General features: G+C 37.4%; 1 pseudogene; it reads left to right on the top strand.

Moving 5' to 3' along the window:
- The first annotated feature begins 5846 nt into the window (after positions 1-5846).
- On the top strand, positions 5847-7847 carry LOC101358123 (heat shock cognate 71 kDa protein pseudogene; annotated as a pseudogene).
- The last annotated feature ends 6987 nt before the right edge of the window (positions 7848-14834 follow it).

The following is a 14834-nucleotide window of genomic DNA, read 5'->3' as shown; positions in this document are numbered from 1 at the left end:
GAATTATAGCCTAGCCAAGCTGACACATGATATTAACCATCCCAATATGAATATTGTATTTGTTGAGTATTTTTCAATTACAAGATTTTTAATAGGATTATGTAATAATAATTTTAATTATACTTCAAGCTTTGTGTATACCTGATTCGTCCCCTGGTAATACATTTTTCAATAAATTTCTTTTACAGAGTTTATTTCGATGGATTTTTTGTCCTTGCTTTTGCCACGTTGTAGTTCATCCCAGTAAAAGTAGCTTCATTTAAAATCGCACAGTACTTCATAGATTTAGAAAGTGTTCTGTTAGACATGCTATGTAATCTTTAATAGATAAACATGGAATATTTGAGTGGTGTTGACAAAGTTCAGGTTATTGTCCATGTTTTATGCCCTAAATGCTTCTTTGCACAGTGGAGATTTCTCGATCTTTGTAAAGATTAATTTCTCAGCACAGAAGCTTAAGGGCAGTGTTTTCCTGAACAAATCTACTCCGTTTTAAAAGTGAGAAATTCATATTCTGGGATATTTTAGTCCAGCATGTATGCATATGCCAACGAAGAGCTGAAGTCATCAATAACTGTGGAGTGGTACCCAGGGGAAAATGTTAAACATATTCACTTGAAGATATAAATAACAATGGCAAACAAAGCACGATTGACCTATTCTTCACTCAAGAAGTGACTCATATGTAGTTTATTGGGAAACAAATTATTGCCTTGCATGTTATTTCAACATCCAGCCAGTTTCACCTTTGAGGTTTTCCAAGCACACAAAGCTCAGTACTATTATATTTGGGCCTCTGGAAAATGATGTGAGTACGAAATGGTAAAAGACAAAAACAAACACAAAAGTAACTATTTAAAAATAGTTTTCTTATTACCTGAATAAAATATGTTCATTACAGAATACTTAGCAAATGTCATTCAGGGAGGAGGAAAATTAAAGTCATCTGTAATTCCATCCCCCAACCAGAAGGAATAACCATGACTGATGGTATTTTATTGGGTAGTTATTTCAACCTCTTTGTCTATTTCAATATCTTTCTTATGTGTATATATGTGCATTATATATGTATATATAAAACATATGAGTGCATTATTAAGATCACACACGTCTAGTTTCATAATCTGATTTATCCCTATAATTAGCAGTTTTAATAAAATATTAAAAGTATTCGTTATAGGAAACATGCTGAATTGATATTAGATTTTCTTTTGAGTGGGATTAATGATGCCTCCAGGAAATTAGAAGTTGTTATATTAGTTTGGATGGCAAACACCATGGTTAAATTTTGTAAAAAATGTTTTATTATACCTTGTTATTTTCAGTTACACGTGTCAGTTTGAGTGAATTAACATTTTTCCCACCAAAACCGTGAGCATTTTATCAACTTTTGAGTGGATTTCACCTTTGTCTTTGATTAAATGATTGTGTCGAATTCTGTATATGTAACAGGAAGGGAGAAATTTCACTCTAACTGCTTAACAGTAATGGCAATTAAAATATCCCATTCTTTAGTGACTGGTCAATCTATATGAATCCAGTCGTTTAAAATGGAAAACGACTTCAGAAACTTAAGCTGAAGTGACCTTGAAAGCTATTATGGACTCATTTTAAAAAACTGCATTCAATAACAAACTATAACTTGATCAGATAATTCACAAATATAATTTAAAACAGACTTCAGAAAGGTGAGGCGCCATATGTGGATTTTTCTCAAAATGATGGATTAATTATCAGAGCTCTTAAGCTCAAAGAAAACAAAACCACTTTGTAGAACAAATACTTAATTTGAATACGCCGTTGTATTGTAATTAAAAGTTACTTGGTATTAAACCAATCTAATAATCATCCTTAGCCCCTATTCTGTTTACAGGTTCAAGTCTATTTTAGGACTCTTTTACCCTACACACCCCCACCCCACTCTTATCCTCAAAGTACATACTCATGCAGTATTTGCGATCTACTTTTACTAAAATATTACTCATTGTTTGCGTGACATTCAAATTGAACTGTGTGCTCTATATTTTAACTGGCAAATCTACATCTAATCCAACCTCCCCGCCAAAAAAAATCATTGCCGTAGAGTCCATTCTGGCTCATAGTGATCCCAAAGGACAGAGTAGAACTGCCGCATAGAGTTTCCAAGGAGCATCCGGTGGATTTGAACTGCTTACCTTTTGCTTAGCAGCAGTAGCACTTAACCACTATGCCACCAGGGCTTCCCCACCTAACCCAGGATGGGGAATTTAAGAAATGGCTTCTCAAATATACTATCATTTAAAGTGAAATGAAAATAGTAAATTAGAAATGATTCAAAAGACATATGTGTCGAGGTAGACGGATGATGGAGTGAAGCAGGAGAAAGCATGTTGCATGTTTCTACAACTGAAATTTTTTTTTTTTAATATTCACATCACAATGATACTGACTGCAATCCAAGAGTGATGAAGAGAAGGGGAAAGATATGTATCAATATTCCAGATTACGAAAATGTATTTTAATAAAGAAAGTGCAGGAGAATAGGCAAGTTTGGGGGGGAAGGGAAAAAGAGAGAAAGGAAGACAAGGGAAGGGAAAAATAGAGAAAGGAAGACAAGGGAAGGGAATAGAAAGGAAAGAAAAGGAAGGGGAGGAGAGAGGAGGGGAGGGGAGGGGAAATAAAGAGAAACAGAGGCAGAGACATAAACTCTTTATTTTCCAATGGTCATATAAAAACCAAGCAATTTATTTCAAGCATGCCAGGGTCATTTTCTATTACCCCTCCTAAAAGTTTTGAGTACAAACTTTCATATCTTTAGAGATTAAGTTAAAGATAAGTGAGACTTATGTTGCGATATAAAGTGTATCTACCTTAAAAAATTGTGTTTCACCTATTTGATTATTTTTATTAATGAAATTCTCCACAAACTGGCTCGTCGATTTCCTCAGTGGGCGTTCCATTACTCCAGTGACTACAGAGGGCATTTTTTTACTTGCTATCCATGATACTTAAATAAAAGAGATTTCGCTTTTGTGTGAGTGATTAAAATGTCCATTAATGTAAAAAATGGAGAATCTGTACCTTGTGCATGTGCTAAAGTAAGGTAGGGTTATGCCCAGATTTTAAATGTGTTGCAATATGGGAATTGTTTGAAAGAGAATACAAACATATTATTATTTTGGAATTAGACTAAAAGGGTCTGATCTTTCCATAATATCATGATGTGTGTGTGTGTGTATGTGTGCATGTGTGAGGATGAGTGCTCACAAATGTACAGACCTTGCGTGTGTTTTGAAGAAATGAGGGTCTGAGAAAATGATTGCTATTGTTTTTCACTGAAATGTATGAGGCACCTAGACTCTTTCATGGAGCTCTGCTGCAATGAATTGCAAATATTAAAGAGCCTTTCAACTTACGATTTCTACATATACACACAGAAGGGTATACCTTGTGGCTCTATTGAATTTTCTGTTGTAAATACTGGTACATCACTTTCCCCTAATACATTAGTAGTCCGTTCCGATGTGAGTCATATTTTGATTGACGTTGAAAAGCAGAGAAATAAATTGCAGTTGGGTATATGCTTACTCGGTTTACACGTTTGTTTAGATTACATTTTTGGTAGCTTTTCCTGATCGTGGAAGGACAAAAATATTTTAGAGTCTAGTTGTTTGCATTTTATATTCTCTTAGACATATCAACATTGGAAATGCCTAGACTATAAATATTGACTGCCTCTTTGTGTCAATATTTTATCTAACAAAATTGCTTAGCCTGGCAAAGGAAAAAATCCTGCACTTGTTAAAACAAACCAGCAAAATTTATTGAGATTCTATTTGTGGTAACTCTACATGGCCAAGAAAGTGCTATCCAGCATGAGAAAATTGAAATATAAAACTGTAATCAACTCCATGAAGCATCCCAAAACCTTGCATTGGAATATTATGAAATTGACATTTTCCTTCTTAGGAATTTTTAATTAAAAAAGGCAAGAACATGACTTTTTACAGAAATTCTGGGAAAAGACATGATTGAAGCTAAGTAGGAAGTGTTTGAGTTTTAGCAGGGATAATTGCTTAGCCTCTAAAATCTGTTCCAAGTTTCAAACAAATTGATAAATAAAATTTTGTAATCAGAGGGAAGGAGATTAAATATTAGCTTAGTTGCTGATGAAAGACTGTAGAACATGAATTAAATTTGAGGCCTATTGGGCTTCAAAATTACCTTCCCTGATGCTTTCCTCAAATTATACCCATTCTCTGAGTAACAGGAGAATTTTGAGTCCCTAAGAAACCCTTCATTGCAGTAAATTAATTACCAAATAAACCAGACAGAAAAGTCCTTTAAGGAAGAGTGACTGAAGCATGAGTCACTCATATGTTTCTTTCATGGAGATTAGAACAACTGGTTAAAAAAACCCATTGCCATTGAGTCGATTCCAATTCATAGTGACCCTACAGGACAGAGTAGAACTGCCCCGTAGGGTTTCCAAGGAGCAGCTGGTGGATAAGGATAGAGTAGAACTGCCCCACAGAGTTTTCAAGGAGCTGCTGGTGGATTTGAACTGCTGAACTTTTGGTTAGCAGCTGTAGATCTTAATCACTACACTGCCAGTGTTCCTAGAACGATAGCATACTCAATTCCGTCAAGAGAAAGAAAAGAGTTTGCTGTGCACATCGATAACTTTAGAGACATCTGCAAGACTCTCTGGTCGTCTAAAATACATGGGGTTTGCCAGAAGTGTCATGACTACAGCATTACATATTTAATCATTGCTTGCGTATTACTTTCTTCTCTGAAGAATACAGGAAGGGTAAGCCATGTAGCCACTAACAATATTTGTTATCTGAGGGAGAAATGTTTCGTTTTTGCATATTAAAATATAATATTTCAAAACTATTTTGCTGATTTGAAGAGTATATCCTTTTGTCAAAAAAGAAAAATGTTTGGGTACTTGTATGGGATTTATAAGGTTTCTGGGGGGCACAAAAGGGTTTACATTCGACCACTAAACCTAAACATTGGTAGTTTGAACTGTGGCACCGTGGGAGAAAGGCCTAGTGATCTGCTTCCAGAAAGATTACAGCCAAAAACAAGCTTATTTGACAGTTCTACTCTATAACATAAGGAACCTTGGTGATGCACTGGTTAAGAGCTACCACTGCTAACCAAAAGGTCAGTAGTTCAAATCCACCACGAGCTCCCTGGAACCTTGGAAACCCTATGGGGCAGTTCTACTCTATCCTATAGGGTCGATGTAAGTCAGAATTGACTCGAAGGCAATGGGGTATTGGTTTTACCCTGTAACATATGGGGTCTCCATGAGCCTGAATCAACTCGACAGCAACTGGTCTGGTTTTTTATGGTGTTTATAAGTGCTCAACATTGTTCTCTCCCCATTCTTTCACTCTTTTTTCCTTCACCGTGTAAACCAACAAACAGTTGCCTTCAAGTCAGTTCCAACTCATGACAACCCAATGTGTGTCAGAGTAGAACTGTGCTCCATAAGATTTTCAATGTCTGATTTTTCAGAAGTAGTCAGGCATTTCTTCTGAGGTGCTCTGGGTGGACTTGAACCTCCAGCCTTTTGGTTAGCAGCCAAGCGTGTTGAGCATTTGTACCTCTAGAAAACTGGGCAGTGTAGAGATCCCCTCAAAAGCATGTTGAATGCATTTGGAAAATGGCAAAGTGTCTAGTCACAGTCCTTTATTGTGCTTTTGCTATCCAAAGAAGAAAATTTTCATTTTCACACATTAAAATAAGATGTTTCCAACTATCTTGCTGATATGAAGAATAAATCATTTTATATATTAAAAAATTTTGGTACTTATATGAGTTTTATAAGTGCCCAACATTGTTCTCTGCACAGAAAATATTCCTAGGTTAGAACTTCAGTCAGAACATGCTGCCCATGTTGAACGCACGGCAGCTCTCTAGACTGCATTTCTTTTGTCACCTAGATGGGACCTACTCTGAGCAATCATGTCTAAGGGACCTGCAGTTGGCATTGATCTTGGCACCACCTACTCCTGTGAGGCTGTCTTCCAGCACGGAAAAGTGGAGATAATTGCAAATGATCAGGGCAAACAAACCACCCCAAGCTATGTCGCTTTTACTGATACCCAGCCATTGATTGGTGATGCCGCAAAGAACCAACTTGCAATGAATCCCACTAACACAGTTTTCAATGCCAAACATCTGATTGGATGAAGATTGGATGATGCAGTTGTCCAGTCTGATATGAAGCGTTGGCCCTTCATGGTGGCGAATGATGCAGGGAGGCCCGAGGTCCAAGTAGAATGTAAGAGAGAAACAAAAGTTTCTATCCAGAGGAGGTGTCATCTATGGTTCTGATAAAAATGAAGGAAATTGCAGAAGCCTACCTTGAAAAGACTGTTACCAGTGCCGTTGTCACTGTGCCAGCCTACTTTAATGACTCTCAGCGTCAGGCTCCTAAAGATACTGAAACCATTGCTGGCCTCAATGTACTGAGAATCATCAACGAGCCAACTGCTGCTACTATTGCCTACTGCTTCGACAAAAAGTTGACACTGAAAGAAACGTGCTGATCTTTGACTTAGGAGGTGGCCCTTTTGAAGTGTCAGTCCTCACTATTGAAGATGGAATCTTTGAGGTCAGATCTACAGCTGGAGACACCGACTTAGGTGGAGAAGACTTTGGCAACAGAATGGTGAACTATTTTATTGCCAAATTCAAATGCAAGCATGAGAAGCATATCAGTGAGAACAAGAGGGCTGTTCATCACCTCCGCACTGCCTGTGAACGTGCAAAGTGCACTCTATCTTCCAGCACCCAGGCCAGTATTGAGAATGATTCTCTCTATGAAGGAGTCGACTTCTATACCTCCATTACTGGCACCAGATTTGAAGAATTGAATGCTGACTTATTCTGTGGCACCCTGGACCCTGTGGAGAAAGCCCTTAGGGATGCCAAGCCAGACAAGTCACAGATCCATGACATTGTCCTGACGGGTGGTTCTACCCATATTCCCAAGATTCAGAAACTTCTTCAGGATTTCTTTAATGGAATAGAATTGAACAAGAGCATCAACTCTGATGAGGCTGTTGCTTATGGTGCAGCTGTCCAGGCAGCAATCTTATCTGAAGACAAATCTGCAAATGTTCAAGATTTGCTGCTCTTGGATGTCACTCTTCTTTCTCTTGGTATTGAAACTGCTGGTGGAGTTATGGCTGTCCTGATCAAGCAGATGCAGACCTTCACAACCTACTCTGACAACCAGTCTGGTGTGCTCACTCAGGTTTATGAAGGTGTTTGGCAAGTTTGAACTTTCTGGCATACCTCCTGCACCCCGTGGTGTTCCTCAGATTGAGGCAACTTTTGATATTGATGCCAGTGGTATCCTTAACATCTCTGCTGTGGATAAGAGTACTGGAAAAGAGAACAAGATTTCCATCCCTAATGACAAGGGCCGCTTGAGTAAAGAAGACATTGAGCGTACAGTCCAGAAAGCTGAAAAGTACAAAGCTGAAGATGAGAAACAGAGGGACAAAGTGTCTCCTAAGCATCTACTTGAGTCCTATGCATTCAACATGAAGGCAACAGTTGAAGATGAAAAGCTTTAAGGCAAGATCAATGATGAGGACAAACAGAAGATTCTTGACAAGTGTATTGAAATTATCAAGTGGCTTGATAAGAATCAGAAGGCAGAGAAAGAAGAATTTGAACATCAGCAGAAAGAGCTGGAGACAGTCTGCAACCCCATCATTACCAAGCTGTACCAGAGTGCCAGAGACATGCCTGGAGGGATGCCTGGGAGTTTCCCTGGTGGTGGAGCTCCTCCATCTGTTGGTGCCTCTTATGGACCCACCACTGAAGAAGTTGATTAAGCCAATCTCTGAGCAGAGATACCTTAGCATTTCACCACAGTAAAAAAATGGAAGGACCCAAATTTGTCATACGTTCACTGGCAATTTTAAAAGTTACACTGCTATACTAAATTTCTAAGTTTTCTCAATACTTGAATATGGAATATGCATAGGGAAAAGGAGTCAACACTGCATTTTACTAGCACTGTATTGTAGAAAATGCAATGTCTTAAATAAAACTGTAGTTAAAATTGGCACCATGAGAAAAAGAAAGAAAAGAACATGCTGCCCAGCTCAGGTGACCTGACTGGGAATACAGCATAAAGTTTTCTTGGGTTACAAAATCCCTGGTCGTCTGGCCTATGATATAGGCAACAGAGCAGTGAGCCATGTTGGCGATATTACTCTAAAATGTTTGTTCTGCGTTAAGATGTTTCCTATTTTCCCAAAAATTGCTTAGGGCCTCTGTCCTTAAAGGCATAGAAAGCTTTTTCATAGATTTAAAGTGAAATACAACTAAAATGTCCATGCACTTTTATACTGCAAAAATTTCATTCCTCTGAGCAGCTTTCAGCCAAAAAGGAATGCATTCCATTCCTTAGTGATAAATTTCTGCTCCACTGCCTTCAGCTAACATTAGGGATGTTCTTTCTAAGCTGGATACAGGGCTTAGTTATCAGAATCCCCAGATGTACCAAGCCCTGGAAAGATGATGAGAAGCTGGTGGGAGGTGGAAGAAGCTGACTCTTACTCTGACTGGCTAATTACTCTGGCCTCTAAATTCCTGAGAATGCCAAGGTTTGCTCACACTGCTTGTTTAACTTTGCTCCCCAATCTTCAGGCACTAAGAGTTTGTCTTGTTTGTAAATATGTTATGCCTTTGCTTTTAGGAGTCATTAATTTTGTTTCTAAGAATCAATCATACAATGTCCATTTCATTGTGGACATTTAGATTTTTAGATTGTATAAGAGTTGATGACCACATCAAGGGCAGATTTGAAAAATAACTCCACAATGTATTCTCATGTCGGTTGATAGTCTATTTCTGCTAAGGCATTTGTGTAGCTTTGATGCTGGACAAGTGTGCATTTGCACAGTGTCTTAGTTTCTTATTGCTGCTATAACAGAAATACCAAAAGTGAGTGGATTTAACAAACAGAAATTTAGTTTATAACAGTTTAGGAGGCTAGAAGTCTGAATTTAGGGCACCACCTCTAGGGGAAGGCTTTCTTTTTCTGTCGGCTCTGGGAGAAGGTCTTTATCTCTTTTCAGCTTCTGCTGTTTGGTTCCCTGGTGATCTTCATGTGGAGTGGCATCTATCTTCCTCCATCTGTGTTTGCTTGCTTCTCTGCCTAATCTCGGAAGTGACTGGTTAAAACACAAACTACACTGACATGGCCTTATTAACATAACAAAAAAAACCCTGTTCCCATATGAGATTACATCCACAGGTATACGGGGTTAAGATTTACAACACATATTTTTGAGGGACACAATTCAACCCATAACACAAAGAATTAAAAAAAAAAAACTTAGTCTAACGCTTCTATTTGTCCAAACATGATTAAATATAAAGAGAGCCAGGCTCAAATAAACTATGATATCAATATAAACGGTGATTTTCCTGTTATCTCCTTTCTATAATTTTTCCCCCACATACACTTCAGATGATGTCCCCTATCCTAAAATAAAAAATATGAATTCAATAGCTATATATTGTATAATTGTATGTTGAACTGGGAGCCCTGATCGTGCAGTGGTTTAGAGCTCAGGCTGCTGACCAAAAGGTCAGCAGTTTGAATCCACCAGCCACTCCTTGGAAATCCTATGGGGCAGTTCTACTCTGTCATATAGGGTCACTATGAATCAGAATCGACTTGACAGCAGTGGGTTTGGTTTTTTGGTTTATGTTGAACTGAGGAGACTTGGTGGTGCAGTGGTTAAGCGCTCAGCTGCTAACTGAAAAGTTGGTGGTTCAAACCCACCAGCCACTCTGCAGGAGAAAGGTGTGGCAGTCTGCTTCCATAAAGATTACAGCCTTGGAAACCCTGGGGGCAGCTCTACTCTGTCCTATCGGGTCTCTATGAGTTAGAATCAACTTGATGGCAACGGGTATATATTGAACTATATTGAACAGATAAGTGGATACCATTTTTCTCCTTTTTGCCTAAGTTAAGTCTATTTATATATCTAGCCAGCAGAAAATTTTATAATGCTCACTCTTCTTATGGCAGTTCACGATGTTGTCTATCACTTGCTTGTCTTGCTGGATCAATCTGGTCTATCCCCTCTACTTTTATTTTTCCTCTACATTATATAAACTTTTCTGTAAATCCTTTCTTGCCTTTCATGATACCACAGGGTCTCAGCCAGAAACAGATGGCTATTCCAATGGGATAATTGAGGATACTCTAATAGAAACGCTATTTTAAAAAGTGGGCAAAATAACAGGGAATGGTAAAACACACCTTCCTTAGGCTATCATCAACCGGGAGCAATGGGTAGAGAAAAACAGCCAACCTGCTGTGACAAGTCAGGATGGATGACACAGAAATTGCCTGACCACATTCTCCTCCCTCTGTCTGACCTCCATTGGCTTAAGCTAACAATGAACCATGGGGCAAGGAAGGCTTGGTTAAGATAGCCATATAATTTATTGTCCACACAAGGATACTTTTGAGAATGACATAATGTCCTATGAATAATTAAACTGGGACAACAAACATATAAACTGGTCACCTGAACTTTGATGAAAGCAATATAGGGCAACTTCTTGGAGCATAGAACAGCTTGGAGGTAGATGGAAAGCAAATATGGGGGAGCAAATAAAAAATACTCAGTTCAATCTCTCCCATTCATTCCTGCCCTCCCATTTCCCCAAGGTTTTTTGTTTGTTTGTTTGTTTAACGTACATATTTCTAAAACTTCTGTATTTTCGGAGTTCTAGCGCTGGTCAGCTGCTCTTCTCAGTCTAAGTACTTGGATTACTTAGCCATTTCACAAATGTTATAATATTTTACAGACTCATATCCAACTGATTAAATATGTCATAATCACCTCAAAGTTATCTTTACAAACGCCTCATCATTTCACTATAAAACTTATCCTTCTCCACTAAGGTGTAATTCTGTGGCTGGTGTTGTCCTACACCTAAGACAAAAAAGCAAGTATTCATGTCTCCTTTCCTCAATATCTGATAGCCAATCAGGCATGAAGTTCCGTCATCCAAGCAATCAATCATGGTGTGTTTACCACCTAAATATTTCTAAAACGTGCTTCCTCCTTTCTGCCTCTACTGCCAAGGCCCTGGTCCAGGTGTTGCTTGATTTTTATGGTTAACTGTGTCATACACACAGAAGTCAAAGGTCATGAGGATTGGCAGAGTCACTGGATGTGGTAACATGGAGAACTCTGCATACCTATGAAAGACTGTTTCAGCAAAGGCAGTTCCCAAGACTTTATTAACACATGAGTAGTGAAAATTTGAAGATAACTGACATGGGTGTAAGGTGATGCAGAAAGAGAAAAAATTGATGCAGTAAAACGTTGGAGGGAGGTTTTAGTTTTTTTATTTGTTATTGTTTTAATTTTTTTAGGACAGGGGAAATTTGTAAGTGCTATCTGAGTTTATGATAAGTAGCCCAGTGGGAGAGCATTTCTTTTAAACAAATTTTTTAAAGGTGAAAATGATATCACGAATGAAACAGGATCCCCAGGGAGGATATTAAGAATTAAATTTGGACGAAATTAAAATTTAATACATCTTCTTTCTACGATGAAAATGAAGGAGAAATAACAGAAAAAAGGTCAAAAGAAAAAACTACATTAATGATCATTTGAACACTTGCATATTATTCTATAATGTAGGTGAAACATTATTTATTTAGCTATTCCCTGATATTTTTTATTTGGATAGGGATTGCATTTATATTTTTTCTTTTTCCTTTTTTTGATCATTATGGAAAAGTGAAGACTACTTGAATCACTTACTAATGAAGATTAAAGACTGCATCCTTCAGGACGGATCACGCCTCAACAAAAAGAAAACAAAAATCCTCACAACTGGTCCAGTAAGTGGATAAATGGAGAAAATACTGAAGTTGTAGAGGATTTCATTTTACTTGGATCAACAATCAAGGCCCATGGAAGCAGCAGTCAAGAAATCAAACGAGTTATTACACTGGGCAACTCTGCTGCAAAACACCTCTTTGAAGTGTTAAAAAGCAAAGATGTCACGCTAATGACTGAGTTGTACTTGACACAAACCATGGTATTTTTAACTTGTAAGAGCTCATTATGTGTTATTAAAAAAAAACAAAAAAACAAACCCATCGCTGTCTACTCGATTCTGACTCACAGCAATCCTATAGGACAGAGTAGAACTGTCCCATAGGGCTTCTAAGGAGTGGCTGGTGGATTCAAACTGCCAACTTTTTGGTTAGCAGCCATAGATCCTAACCACAGTGCCACCAGGGCTCCATTATGAGTTAAAGATATTAATAATTAATCTTCAATTTTATTACCTCCAAAATCTATCATATGTTTTCTTCCTTAAATTTATTTTATGTGCAAAAATTTTTTAATGTCTTAATCAATCAAATGCATATTTTCCTTTATAAATTTTACATTTCTTAACTTTGTTAAAAAAGGTCTTACTTATGCCTAGATTTTTTTATATGACAATGTAGAACTTCTTCTAATTGTTTGTTTGTTTGGAATTGAGACTTTAAGTCATATAGAATTTATTGGCGTTGTAGTTTTGACATCCAATTTTACCCCAGAAAAATAGCCACATATGCCTGAAAAATTTATAAAATTACCTATCCTTTCCCATGAAATGAAATATTACATTTTTTCATATATGAAATAGTCTTATATGTCATTGTTGTTAGGTGCTGTAGAGTCGGTTCCAGCTCATAGCGACCCTAATGTAGAACAAAACAAACTCTGCCAGGTTCTGCACCATCCTCACACTCATTGCTATAAGCCTATTGTTGCAGCCACTGTCAATCTGACTCATCAAGGGTCTTCCTCTTTTTACGCTGACCCTCTACTTTACCAATTATGATGCTCTTCTTCAGGGACTGTTTCCTCCTAATAACATTTCCAAAGTATGTGAGACAAAGCCTACCATCCTTGCTTCTAAGGGTCAGGCTGGCTATAGTTCTTCTAAGACAGATTTGTTCATTTTTCTGGCAGCCCATGGTATAGTCCATATTCTCTTCCATTTAAAAATAGCCTCAGGTGTTTCCTAACTCCATGAAAACGTCTTACGGAGAAACTTACCCTAAATGAGTACTAAAGTCTGTTTGTTTTTATTCCTTCTTCCATTAGAAAATTTAGTTATGTGTTTTTTTTTTCCTGGGGTTTAATTTGAAGGAATGTAAAATATTAATGGGATATAATGGACACACTATAAAAATCACTAAATCTGTGCACCTATGCAGTTTTAAAAGAAAATGCAGTATCATGAAAATTATGTAGATTTTGGAGTCAGATAAATTTAGGTTTTCAAAATGAACTTGCCAATCACTAGCTTGACCATCTTAGATATGTTACTTAAATTTTCTAGGCTACGAGATTTATTCTAGGAATAAATTCAGCTAAACATTATGGAAATAGCATCCAAAAAACTAACGAAGTTGGCTTAAACAACAGGTTCATTTTTTTAACATGTGCAGAGGAGTGCATTCCAGGGCTCTACTTCCTGACAAGGACCTTGGAATGAAGAACATGCTACAACCCTGTTAAAGCACAGGTTACTTGCATAATTTATGCTATTATTTTCAAATTACTGAAAGTGAAAGCCAGTATATCTTATTTCCTGGCATTGCTTAAACAAATCTTGTAAAGGTTTAAAAGACTCATTGATTTTAAATCTTGTTCTCCTTGGTTTACATCTTTGAGGGTTATGGCTATTTATGAAATGATACACTTAATACGAAATAATATACACCTACTCCTCACTTATTAACTATCTCATTATCCAATATTTCACACTTATGGCAATAATAAAATATCTACTGTCTGCATATTTTGCACACTAATGACATACGTCTGGGAGTAATGAACACTGAGGTGCGAGGTGAGAGTAAAACCGGCTGTGATGTTTAAGATTATGTGTTAATTTGGCTGGGCTATGATTCTGAGTGATTTGGCAGTTTTGTAATGTTGTAATTTGGCTGTTATGTAATGATGCAATTCGGCTGTAATATAATGATGTAATTTGGCAGTTACATACAGATGTAGTCATCCTCCATTTTGTGATCTGATGTGGTCATCCTCCATTTTTTCATAATGCCAATTTTCACTTAACGACCTGGTCTTTAGAACCTAACCACATCAGTAAGTGAGGAGTGGGTGCACTGAAAACTTGAAGCAAGACTGTGTTTCAGAGTAAAAATTACTAATTGTCAGTGTTAATTATTTCAAAACAGTGGCCTGAAATACCTATTTAAGGAAAGAATAAATTATTTATGAATTCCCAAAACAAAAACCAAGAACCCTAAATAACAGCATTATTTAGGGTTAATAAATTGATTTATGTTAATGAAACTATTTGATTTTATTCATTGGATTTATTTTCTACCATGATGAGAAATTTTCTTCTGCTTCGTGTTTTCTTCTGGGAGTGCTCCAAAGAGCCATGTACCTTCCATTTTCTGTTCCCTCTGTCATTCTTCTTCAGGGGAGGAGGCATGACTTCCTTGATAGTTGGGAGAAATTGAGCCTGGTCACATTAGCCCCTTCCCTCTCCATTCTTTCAGTGATCTCATTCTAGCAAAAGCAAACTTTCTTCCCCTCACTGTAAAATACAGAGCTGTAGGAACACATCTCTGATTATCCAACTGTGCAGTCACCAGTTGGATACATACCTAGTTCAGAGATGGCATATTTATAGCAGACATATTCATCAGAAAGAAAGACAAAATCGTGGTATCCATCTGACTGGCTCCTGTATCTCTCCATTGGTTCTGAACCTTTGTTACAGAAAGCCGAGAGCTCTTC

The sequence above is a fragment of the Trichechus manatus genome, unplaced genomic scaffold, assembly GCF_000243295.1.
Source record: "Trichechus manatus latirostris isolate Lorelei unplaced genomic scaffold, TriManLat1.0 scaffold00012, whole genome shotgun sequence".
In the NCBI taxonomy this organism is placed as follows: domain Eukaryota; kingdom Metazoa; phylum Chordata; class Mammalia; order Sirenia; family Trichechidae; genus Trichechus; species Trichechus manatus.
Note: the sequence above shows the minus strand (reverse complement) of the source record. Positions and strands in the feature narration are given on the sequence as shown.